This window comes from Rhamphochromis sp. 'chilingali' (genome assembly GCF_963969265.1).
Source record: "Rhamphochromis sp. 'chilingali' genome assembly, chromosome: 11".
NCBI lineage: Eukaryota > Metazoa > Chordata > Actinopteri > Cichliformes > Cichlidae > Rhamphochromis > Rhamphochromis sp. 'chilingali'.
Window position 1 is genome coordinate 29,228,132 of NC_137938.1, and position 12,361 is coordinate 29,240,492.

The 12,361-nt window shown below is 41.8% G+C and overlaps 1 protein-coding gene across 1 annotated transcript in view; it reads right to left on the reverse strand.

The window, feature by feature from the left end:
* Positions 1-12,361, reverse strand: part of iglon5 (IgLON family member 5) — a 106,526-nt gene that overhangs the window by 55,167 nt on the left and 38,998 nt on the right. The window lies entirely within an intron of this gene.

Genomic DNA, 12,361 nt, shown 5'->3' on the forward strand with positions numbered 1-12,361 from the left:
ATGCAGAAAGACAGAAATACACACACGAGTGCACTGGCATGTGCCCCCCTCATCAAAGCTGTGGCAGCAAAGGCCATAAGGAACTCAATGGGGAACTTGATGGGTATCCTTGTCCCTAAAAAAGGAAAAGGAAAAAAAAAAGTGGAGTGACAAACTCACGTGCACAAACAGCAGTTATGTAGTTTTACTATAAACATTTCTGTATATTTAATTTATATCAGACCCTTATTTCTCCTTATCTCTCTTTGTCCCATATGCTTTTGTTGTATGGTTACACATAAACACACACACATCGCATCCACTGGCCTTTCACAGTGTAGGTCTAAGTCTACACCTCGGGGCCTCCGAGACCTCATCCAATTCTTGCCTCAGTGCACTCCCTCTCTCATGTCTCCTCCCCTCTTGCCCCATTGTAATCCGCTTCTATTTTTCTTCATGTAATCTCCTCACAAACGCGTCTCAGATATGACTAACACATCCTCCCGTCCGTTCCCCTTTCCTTTTATTCCACTCCTTTTTCGCCTTCTTTCTTTAATTACCGAGGCAATCATATTTACCAATTCCCTCCGCTTGTTTATCCCTCCCCGCAACTGTTTGAACATTGAAATTGCTTTATTTATTTGTCTTCTCTATATTCTCTGCGAAAAGGGAAAATGTAAGATGGAATTGCGGAGGATTTAATTGAGTGGGTCAGTGGCTTTGGGATCAATTATTAAATAAGCAACAACCATCAGTGACATGCAGGCAGGCAGTGGCAGTGAGAATTTAAAAAAAAAAAAAACAACGCGCACACACAAAAACCCATACACGCTCGAGCTGCCCGCTCGCATCCATCCCTCCTGTTTCTGCTCTTCTTCTTACATCAGCCCCCATACTGGATGTCAAAGCTGTCTGTCACAGTCCTTTTTAGAAGGCAGATAAGACACAGATTTTTGCTGCAAGTGGCCTTTGAGGCTCTGATGTCAGTGTTTATTTTCCAGTGCCCACAATTATGCCGCTTGACATTTGACGACAGTGTCACCTTGACTGAAGCCATGAAAACAGAGGAGGACAAACATGAAAGCAGGTGAGAACTCAAACACACGGCGAATATTTTTAGGAACTCGCAAGCCATTCGGGTGAACGGCATGTCTTCCTGATTTTGCCTGATGGCACAGGATGGCTCTTAACTGATGGTGCAAAACTGACACAAGACGGTGGGGGGTCTTGCTTTTCAAACACCAAATCTTAAGCTTTTGCTCCTCTGACAGAGTTTTTCCTGCTGAATATAATATGGCAGAGTCAATTATCAGCTCGCCGTGCATTCACATGAGGGATGTCTGAATGACTGTATACACTAGTGATTGCACAAACTTTCCGTGATTAGATGACTGTTTTAATAAAAAGAAGTCGGAGAGCATCAAGCTGTGTCCACTCTAGAAACTGAAAATCATCCACCTTAACGCACGCGGAACTGGACAATCTTTAAAGCCTGACACTGTTGACACATTTTGGCAATCAGTGCAGAACACCTCTGGAAGCCATCCTGATTACTCAGTGAGGGGTAATGACATTTCTGAGTGTAATTAATCACATGTGGAGCACCACTTACCTTGGTGGATGAGAATCATGCAAGGCATACATACTAAGGCCATTTCAAAAAAGACAACTACTGACTGCTTTTCCCAGCTTGTGTTTCATTTACGTCCAATTACCTGGAGGTAGGAGTGACAAACACAAGTGGGCTCTGTTTCCAAGAATATATTGACCTTGTTTCTCCTTACTTATGAAACAGAAATTAGAAAGCCTCCACTGTCTGACCAATCCCTCCAAGAGTCTCATTGCTGTGCTCCTCTTGGTTTTAATCAGTAAAAGGATGGTACTTGCTGGCCTGTCTGAGGTAATCAACATCAGGGGCCATAAAGCGATGCTAATTGAATGGTCTCCTCATTGTCATGCACATGGGGTATCTCTCCTCACTCCCTTTCTCTCCCAATCCTTCTCTTTCCACTCTGACTCTCCCACTCCCTTTTCTCTTGTATGCCTCTCATACAAGTCCCTTGGAGACCCTCTATTGCTGGCGCTGGCTTTTCCCACCGACAGCTCTAAGAAAACAGGCCTTGTTTGAAGTGGATGTATGAGATGCTGAGAGAGTTTAGCCCTTGTTAGGATCCAAATTTAAGACAAGGGGGGCTTAAGAGAGGGGAGAAACTGGAGGAAATTGCAGAAACATTCTGGGGAAATCGACGGAGCAAGTCAGGTGAACATAAATATAAGTGTGTGCTCAGTGGTACATGCCAGGGCTACAGTACGTGTTTGTTTGTGTGTGTGTTTTGTACCAGATGTCACTTTGATTTTAAAGATTTGACTATCGTATGATAGTTGTAAAAGTTGGTTTTGTGAGAAATTTCACTTTGTCTAAAACTAGTTTCTGTTTTAAGAGTTCTTTCCTTGCGATGGCCTCTCACTCAGAGCCACACTGTGAATGCACACAGAGAAAAACCAGGATGTGAATAGAAGGGCCCTGCTTCATATCCAGCTATGCAGACAAAGTAAATTAGGATTATGACAAGTCAGTGACTTGTTTCAAAAGCAAATATTGTGGGAGGTTGTGTTTCCTTTTCCAGACATCGCTCATGTGGTTGCATAACAGGTCCGCTTAACCCGACACTGCACACACTTAGATTGCTGTCTCTTCCACATATGGCGGCAATCCCCGCTGAGACTGTTTCCTCCAGGCTGCCGTGGTAGAAGTATGTCAGATGGGAAGGCAAGGATGTCATTTCCGGAACCAGAGGCAGTGGTGTTCTCGAGTGGAGATTCCACAAATCTGAACCATCACACACACAGCACCCACGGCAACAGAGGAGAAACCGCACAGCAGAGAGGCTGCCTGTGTGTGTCAAACTGTGGCTCAAACAGGCAAAACGTAGCATGCTGCCGACAATTGATTTTCTTTTGTGCGTGCCCATTTTCACCTGGAAATGCAACAACACTGTAATCACCCCCCTCACCATCACCACCCACGGGCCCACCCCCCAGGCAGCTGCTGTTCAGGCTGCCATCTGGAGAGAGGCTGACCACCGCTTATCAGCCCCTGGCTCATCACACAGCTGGCACAGCGGCATAGCGGGGTGGGAGGGAGGAATGGGGGGCAGAGACGAAAGAGAGGAGGAGTTAATGAAAGAGGGAAGGATAGTGAAAGAGATGTAGCTGTGGCAAGATAAAGGGGAGCCAGAGAAAGATGAAGAAGGGTGACAAAAAACACTAAAAGATGAAAGAGTGGTTGGATTATTTGGCTGCCAAATCTAGAGATTGGCAAAGAGAGCACAAATGAAATGACAATAATGGATAATCAGATGTGAAAGTGTGTAAAGGGGTAAAAAATAAATGAGAAAATCAGACAAAGATATCTCAGAATCCAAGGTTGGGTACTTGGAAATGGCCCAATGTGTCTGTCCTTTATGCCTCATAAATTGTCTTTCGGGGCATCATTTTAGGAGTTATTGATCTGAAAAAGACAAACACACCCCCTCAGATCTGGCTAGACGGCCGCTTGTTGCCTCCATTGATGATGTTAACATCCACTCACTCTTTCATTATAATTTTTTCACCGTGTGATCTAAGAAGAGCAATCTTTAAACACAACCTCTGCCCTTTTAGCATCCTGCCCATCACCTCCAGAAGCACGGGGAGGGTGAGATGCTCTTGGAACAGCCTCGTGGGTCTCCGTTTCCCCCCTCTACCTGTAATGAGACTTCATGTTTCTGTGAGTTACTATGTCAGTCAGCTCACCCAGTTGAGGCTGCGGATCTGTCAGGCAGCCAGAGTGAATCAGGGAGTGTGTCATGTGGGTTAAATGGTACACAGTCCACTGTATATCTCCCCATCAGCTGTCACAAGGTGCCTGACATTGACGCACATTAAATCAAAGCCCCCTGCTTTCTTTTGACACCTAAGAACCTTAGCTTTGGTTCTTAATATGAGGACCTCAGTCTGTCATGTGACGGCGCTGTTTGGAACTGTGATTTCCCCGGAGGCTGCAAAACCTGACTCGTACTTTGCCTCCATTGTATTCCTCCTCCTTATTACCTAACACATATTTACATCGAGGTGCTGCTGGAATGCTTGCATAGCACATCGAGACCCAGTTTCACTCCTGCAGGATTTCATGATTAGCTCAGTGAGTAGGACTGGCAAGAAATTATGTGTTTCATATGCACAGCCAGTCTTATTTCCATGATTTCATCGTCCAACTTGGCTCTAAATTGGTCTTCCAGTGCTGGGATCTCCTAGTGGGCCTGCAGCTGTGGGAGCATGTTGAGGCTCCGTGGGCTGGAGCATCACGCAGGAGAAGGTTAGCCAGCACCAGGTGTGGTCTGATTTCCCTCTGAGAGTCCAACTGGCTTGCTCATTTCCTTTTCACTCCTAGCCTTAATTACCAAATTCAACTGGTCATTTGGTTAATAATTCACACTGGCTGTTTCATTTAGTTTTTAAGTCTAGAAGACATGCATTAATGAGATGATAATTAAACAGTACCTGAACTTGCATGCCCCCCAGAAGACTGACACTATCTCTTCTCATGGTTACACTAGATCAGTGAGATGCCTGCCGGAGCCCCCTCCTGTTCTGGAGGCAGGGAGTAAACCCACTTGGTGAGAGACAGGCATGGTAACCTGATTAAATCAGCAGATTTATATTTTTTTCTGTGGTTGGTCCCTGTTGTGTCTTTGTTCCAGTTTGCTTCCTTTCCAGAGTGCTTCTGATGGGAAAGAGGGGAAACAAAAGGAACCGCAGCAGTAGCTTTCTTCTTCTTCCCTCTAAAGAGATTATAAGTGCTTGTGAAATGACTTCAATGAAAAACGCATAGAATTATTTTTTTCCCCTTCATATCAGCCTGCAACCATGAGCTTGAGACGGCTTCCAGGGAGACAAAATGGCTTCAGCCGCACACAGAGTTGCAGCAGACAATGGATCAGCCTTGTTTAAGCCTGTTTCCCCAGCCACTGTTACCATCTGGATGGTCTAATAGCTTGTTAGCCTGAATCCAGCGGACAGGTCCAGCAGGCGGGTGTAGTGAGCAGAGTTGGCTGGCAAAGGCTAAAGGTCAGAGCGTAGGACACGCTTTGACCGCTAAGCAGCCACAGAAATGATTTACAGTGATCCCTTTAATTAGTCCGTTCAAGCGTGTTAATACTCCTGCTTTGCAGACCGGAGCTGCCTTATTACACATGCACTGGACAGGCAACACTGATTAACTGCACTCTGTGGTGGAATGTAAGCACTCAAGTACTGAACTTTAGCCCAAAGTCGAGGCACTTGTGCTACCTGATGGCTGTATGCCACAAAATTCCAAAGGCAAATGCTATATGTCTTACTCGACTTTGTTAAGTTAATTTGATAATTTTTCTAACCTTGTAAAGGTGTCTTCTTGACCGATTCTCCTCTGAAATAAATGTTGGCTATATAATATGAATAAAAAAAACCCACATGTATACAACTGCCTTTCCTTTTCATACCTTTCCTGTCAGGTGAAAACCTTGTATATCCAAATGTGGTGATGCTGAATGTTTGTGATAAACTGAAGGATTAAATGTTGCTTTATGGGCTGAGAAAATTGCCCCACTTCTTAAGCTAAATAAACTATTTAATAACCCTCTTGGATTAGCTGGAAAATGCATTGTCACAAAGATTAAAAAAGGGCTGAGCTGTCTGAGCTCATGAAAAGCTGACTCTTTAGAGATATGTGGTTCTCACAGGACAGCTATGCTACAAACATGATTTTATAGAATATGATGCACCTCTGAGAAGTCAAGGGGTTTTTATACTTTAACTACATATTGCTTGTTTTCATATTTTGGTATTAGTGCATTAATTAAAGTGGACGGACTATCATAGCACCATCTATCCTCATTTAGAGTACCTTTGCATGATTCACAGTCAAAAAACAAAATCCGTATTTAACTTATTTTGGTCTTCACACAGCCACTTAGTTTATCCAGTGTCTGAACCAAGCTGTTTAGCTGCTTTTCCCTGAAGTCCACCCTCCCTTTAAGCCAACATTTGTTTTTGTGGAGTTTCTGAAAACAAACCTAAGACTGTACAGACATGTTTTTAGCTCTTTTTATTGTTAAAAGGTGTCTATGAGGGAAATGCAAAGAAATGATGACTGAAGTCATCTTCTGTCAAGAAAAAACAAAGATAACATAGCCAGGAAAGTATTATTCTGCTGTTTTTGAATGTCTGTGTATTAAGTCCATGAACAACAACTTTTACACATGACTCATTCCTTCTCAAATCAACAGAGCCGTGTCTGAGTTGCCTAAGAAATTTGTGGTAGAAAATCTGAACATTTATAATGATCGCTGTGAAATTTTAGCATTGCATATCAACTACTTTTCAGAACATATTTTTTGGGGGGAAAATGGTCCATCAACCTACTTTCATGCCTCTTTTTTTTGCACATTGAAATCTATGGCAATGTTTGAACACTACTATCTCAAAGACTATTAAAGATAAAAGCCTGACATTTTCTCTGTCCATTATTACCATCATATAGAACGGGGATTAATAATTTGGGACAGATCCATCAATAGATGTCTGCGCATTAGGTAGTTAAGATGTGAAAAAACATTCAGGCAGGCCTGTAAAGTCACATATTTGAGCACACACAAATAAAAAAAAAAAGTTACATTGCGACAAGCAAATAGTGGCCATTTCTGAATAATATATACTGATATTTCACAATATTGCTAAACTAAAACACTGAATACTATTTAGCAGTAAATTCGTAGTCATAAAAATGAAGAAAATGAAATTTTCATTTAACTTCCAGGTTGGATTGAACAAATATCACAAGCTGTACCATAAGAGCAAAAATATCAGTAGATAATTTAACCCCGATAGAACAAAATTCTGGACTGTCCAGATTGACCTTTTGTTTAATTAACCCTAACCCACTATTATTATTTTTTAAATATATATCATGAAAAATAATTGGTATGTAAATCTTGTTTGTATTAGTGTGTGCTCAAATATTTGACTTTGCGGGATGCTGGACTTTTTTTTTTCTATAGTTGAACTAGCCAATACTCATCAGTTTTTTCATGTATATGTCCTATATTACATATTCTCATTTACTTTGATAGCAAGAAAGACCAGTGAAAATTTTAGGCTTTTATGTTTAATAGTTTTTACATATTCATGTTCAAACTTTGCTGTAGACTTCAATGTGCAAAAACCCCAACATAATTAAAAAGAAATTATGTTAGCTAAATTGCAAATACAACCACTGCCTTCACAGAAGATGTGGTCAGAAGCCATTTTGACTAAATATTAAGTCACACAGTGAATAATGTTAGTGTCATTTGAGTTCTGTTTCTTCAACATTGCCCTTCAGCTACAGATGGAAGAGCCTTGTATTCTATCATTAGCCTGGATTAGCTTCACACTGGGCTGGGTAAGAAAAAGGCTGTTGGTGGAATGAAAAAAGAAAGTGTATCTAGTGTTGTCCTGAACATTCATTTTTAAGTGACGCAATCAAATTGAACTTTTCTACACCATCGAAAAAGCATTTTTGGCCAACCAAGAGTTATCGAGTAATCCGCTGCAGAGTGGTGGAAAAACTTTCTGAGTCAGCCAGAGTTGGTGGGTGGAGCTCCAATCTCAGCTCACAGCCTGAGATAATCATGATACGGTCATAATGAGGTCCGGTTATTGATATTGTGATACCCTCTTTTTGATATTATATAGATTCAAAAGCAAGCTGGAAACTGAACTTTTGGAGCAATGTGAAGCCTGAACCTTTGGCTCAAAGAGGTTATTTATACATCCACTGATCTCATTATTTAAAACTCTGGCCGTGTTGAGCATCACACATTGGAAACAGTAAATATACATAGATATACATAGGATATATAGAAGAAAAATTATTTGAATAACTGATTTGCAAGATAGTGATCGTGGCTCAAGAGTTGGGCGTTCGTCTCGTAATCGGAAGGTTGCCGGTTCGAGCCCCGGCTCCGACACTCTCGGTCGTTGTGTCCTTGGGCAAGACACTTCACCCGTTGCCTACTGGTGGTGGTCAGAGGGCCCGGTGGCGCCAGTGTCCGGCAGCCTTGCCTCTGCCAGTGCGCCCCAGGGCGGCTGTGGCTACACTGTAGCTTGCCATCACCAGTGTGTGGATGGCTGTGTATAGTGTAAAGCACTTTGGGGTCCTCAGGACCAAGTAAAGTGCTATACAAATACAGACCATTTACCAGCTACAAAAACATGGTTGGTGAGCTTAATTTTGATTCTGTCCAAATTTTTTTTTTATTACTATAAAGCTATGAGGTCTAAAGCTCACACATCAAGACTGGTGCATGATGCTGTCCCTGTCTTTGATGCTCCCTTTTCATTTCTGCTAATTTACCTGGTTAATGTGTATGGCGGGGCATCGTCTGCAGCGCCGCTGCAGGGGAGGCGGACGCACCTGAGCGGCACCCGCAATCACGCCTCGCCGCCTTAACGTCTGTGCTATCTATGCTGTTGTTGGTATATGTCGGGCTGCGAGCTGAAAAGCTACAGCCGGCTGTGTGCGTACAGCAACCGTGTGTGAAAAGCGGTCAATAAAGAGATGCTGAAAAGCATGTTCATGGAAACAGCGTCGCGTCTGCCGTGATATGTTTACAATGGGACTTCTGCTCCTGAACCTCTGCGCACAGCGTCTGCAAATCGGGGTTGTACGAAGTCACTTTCATCTTTACGCAGGACTGGAAGCTGTCATCTGTGAGGCGTGAGCGGTGTTTGTTTTTAACATAGTTCATGGTGGAGAATAGCTGCTGACATAATGTGGATCCGAAGATCCATAACTGGCCTACCTGGGGTTGAAAGTGTCGATAAATGCATTCCGTTTCGCCCAGTACACCGGCTTCCGCGAGTGTGACGCTTATTTTGCGTGATGAAAAATTAATAAAATATAATTTTATTTTTATATTTCAATATCACAATAATCTTCCAATTTAGAACTACAAGTTAAAAAAGAACTAACATAAATAAAATACACTTCAGCTAAATCTAATTTATTTTCCCAAACCACGCAGAGCCGCACTATAAGGACTAAAGAGCCGCATGCGGCTCCGGAGCCGCAGGTTGCCGACCCCTGTGCTAATCAATGCATTAAGCCTATACCACCATACAGGTCAGCACATTTTCCCATGTGAATTGTTCTTCCAATCCAAAGTGAGTGATCCAGTTCCACCTGTGCTGAAAATCTTTATTAAGTATGGATTTGTGGGATGCACTTGCTGAAATTTTTGAAAGTCAGTGGTATTGCTTACTCTCCATTCCCTTTGTCCCAAGATGCTCATTTTTACTCAGTGGAAGTTCTAATGAGTTCTTGGCACAGCTTGGGTGGATGCAGGAGGTGCTGATATTGGAATAGGCTTTGATGCCAGGTGGTGAATTGCTCTGTAGAAAAAAAATACCAGTAATATCCAGTAATTGTCCTCAGAAGAAACCTATCCAGCTGTATCAACAAATGTAACCTATTAATATACCGTGCATTTTAGCTGTATAATTAAAATGAGCCCCTAAAATGCTGAAAATTGACTTTTGTGGACTAAATTTTAACATTTTCCTACATTAACTTTCTACTTAGGAGGGGAATCACCACTCAACATTCACTAGACGTAAGGTTTATGAGGTGGATTTCCCATACTGGCCTAGTGAATGGTTTAAAATTTTATGATAAAAATCAAGGTCAGCTTCACATGTTCTTACAGCAGGTCTAAAAAAAATTTTTCATTGTATTGATTTGTTGCAGTAACAGCTGCGGTGTACACATGGGTTTCTGAAAGTCAAAAGTCAGGAGTTAAAAGTTATTGATACTACAATATTCATAACAATTACAGTAGATAATTACCCCTGCTGTGTAATTATTAGCTAATCTGTGACAAAACTGAATGGAAGCAGTGTTGCTATGATAAGAATCACCATAGTTATATGGATAATGGGGATTTCCTATACAGCAAAGAAATACATTAGCTTGGACATAAATCTTGACACAACAATCCTTTCTGCATACAGATGAACTCTTGTCAGAATGAGGGAATAGGGGATATCACTAATTATAGTTATTAAATGCATGCCTGTCAGTGTCAGCCTGCTAGGAGGCAAACATGATGGGCTTACTGACTTATATAAAGAAACCACTCAATTTTCTAATTATCCGAACAGCCTAGGCTACTTATATGACTTCCAGAAAACATGAGTCCTGAAGTGGTAGGCTGCAGCCCTCACTGTAACAAGAAGTCCAATGCTAGCATATCAAGTTGCACAAGTTTAAATGTCACTCAGACAGGAATATCAACTAGGGCTGTGCGATATGACCAAAATCTCATATCCCGATATAAGACATCTATCGTCCGATCTCGGGCAGCTCGACTTGCGTGGAGTGTTTCTAGCTGGGCATCGTGTAGCTGGAGTCAAGTGTTTTAACTGATGCGTAAAACGATATATTTTTAGACATAAGTTGTAACGGCCGCCGTTTTCTTTGTGAGTATTTATTACACGGCGTGCTGCGGGGAAAAGCCTGTTCTAATGTTTGAGTCTAAGGTTTATTTTTTAGCACCTGGCGGCTCTTTTTTGCTTCTCATCCGTCAAAACTCTGCATACTATTTCACGTGATTCAGTGTATTTTGAAAAGTCTCAACAGGATCTTGAGGTTTATTGTGAAAGGTTTATGTGGAAAATAAACAAGCGGAAACGCGACAGTTTTACCGTCGTTGTTGCTAATGTCAACGCATAGAAACAGGCGCTTGTCCGTCCATAGTGTGGATATATTAAATATAAGAGAAAGAGAGAACTTTAGGAAATTAATATAGCCACTACAGTGACCATCAAAACCAATGACTGTAGAAAACAGTCATTGATCAAAACGATGAAAAAATATTGCCGTAAACAGTTTATTTTGCGACAACACGAAACAAACAATAGCGTAAAATGAAACGATAGAGGTTTTTATATCGTCATCCGATATATATCGTTATATCGAACAGCCCTAATATCAACTCTCACTTTCATTTGATGGAGGCTTAAAAATGCCTGGTGGCCCAATGGTTAGAGTGAGGATATTAAAAAAAGGAAGTCAATATGAGCGATAGCCGGTAAGACCAAGCCGACGCATGATTGCACACCACTAAAGACCTTCTGGAGAAAGGGTCAAATGTAGCTGAGATCCTGACAGCATTCTTAAAGTTGACAGCTTCATAATGCATAAATAAGTATAATTTAAAAAAAAGAAAAAAACAAGGCCTGCAACTGAAAATAGCAGCTAATGAAAGAGGCCCTGGAGTTGTGCTGTGGAGAGAGTGACAAATTGATGTTAAAGTGATGGGACATTTGATGTGATAAGAGCTAAAACAGAAAGCAAGTAGGAGGAAGATGCCACTCACTTTCCGTTAGTCTCCATCTTACTGTCCTTCTCTTTCACACACACACCCACACAGACACACTCCACAAGCTCATATTGACCCTTCAGTGGCAATTAAATCCTGTGATCTGTGATCTCTTTGCCACTCCATGTCACTGGTTGAGTTTTCAAAGTCATACAGAGGCTTCGCCTGGCAAATCAAGGAAATCATATACATCCAAACTGGCTCATATGGTATGTTTTCATTTGCTTGTTTCTGGCTCAGCATTTACTCACCATGCAGTAGTCTTGCAAATTAATTTCAGTGTCACAAATTTTCACCTCCAGTGAATGGATCTGGTACAAAGGCATAAATTTAAATGCAACAGGAATGAGGAGAAAATAATGTTTTTATGTGCATGTACCTCAGTAATTAGTAGTCTATTCAGCATGAGAGCGACTGTGCAGAACATAGAGAAGAGGAGCACAAACCTCTGTGCAATGCTCTTCTGTGCCAGTGACGAAGAAAATATGCAGCAGTAGACCTTCTCACAGTTGTTGGTGTTTTCACATTGTTTCTGCTGTCTATCAAGTCCATCACACCACCGTCACCCTAAATTCAACACTCTGACATGCATGCGAATTGGCTAATTTGCTGCCTCCTCTTATTTCCCCCCAGACACATTTGCAAGGCCTGGCGTCTGTTGAACACGAGCTGGATGCACACCAGCAGGTTCACAGTCAATTAAACAAAACACAATGCTACGGTGATGAATAGAAAGCAAATGGATTTGACAATAATTTGCACCCTTGTAACATCATTTGTGAAACTTTGCTTCTGAAGCGATCTATGATGCAGTTATCATGACAGAGAAAAGGCAGAAAAAAGAAAAAAAAGGAGAGATCCCATGGAGCTGTAGCATCAGCATTCAACTTGTAACAGCCAGCTAGTTATGAAAAGCCTGGTTGCATGTGGGTGTTCTGCTT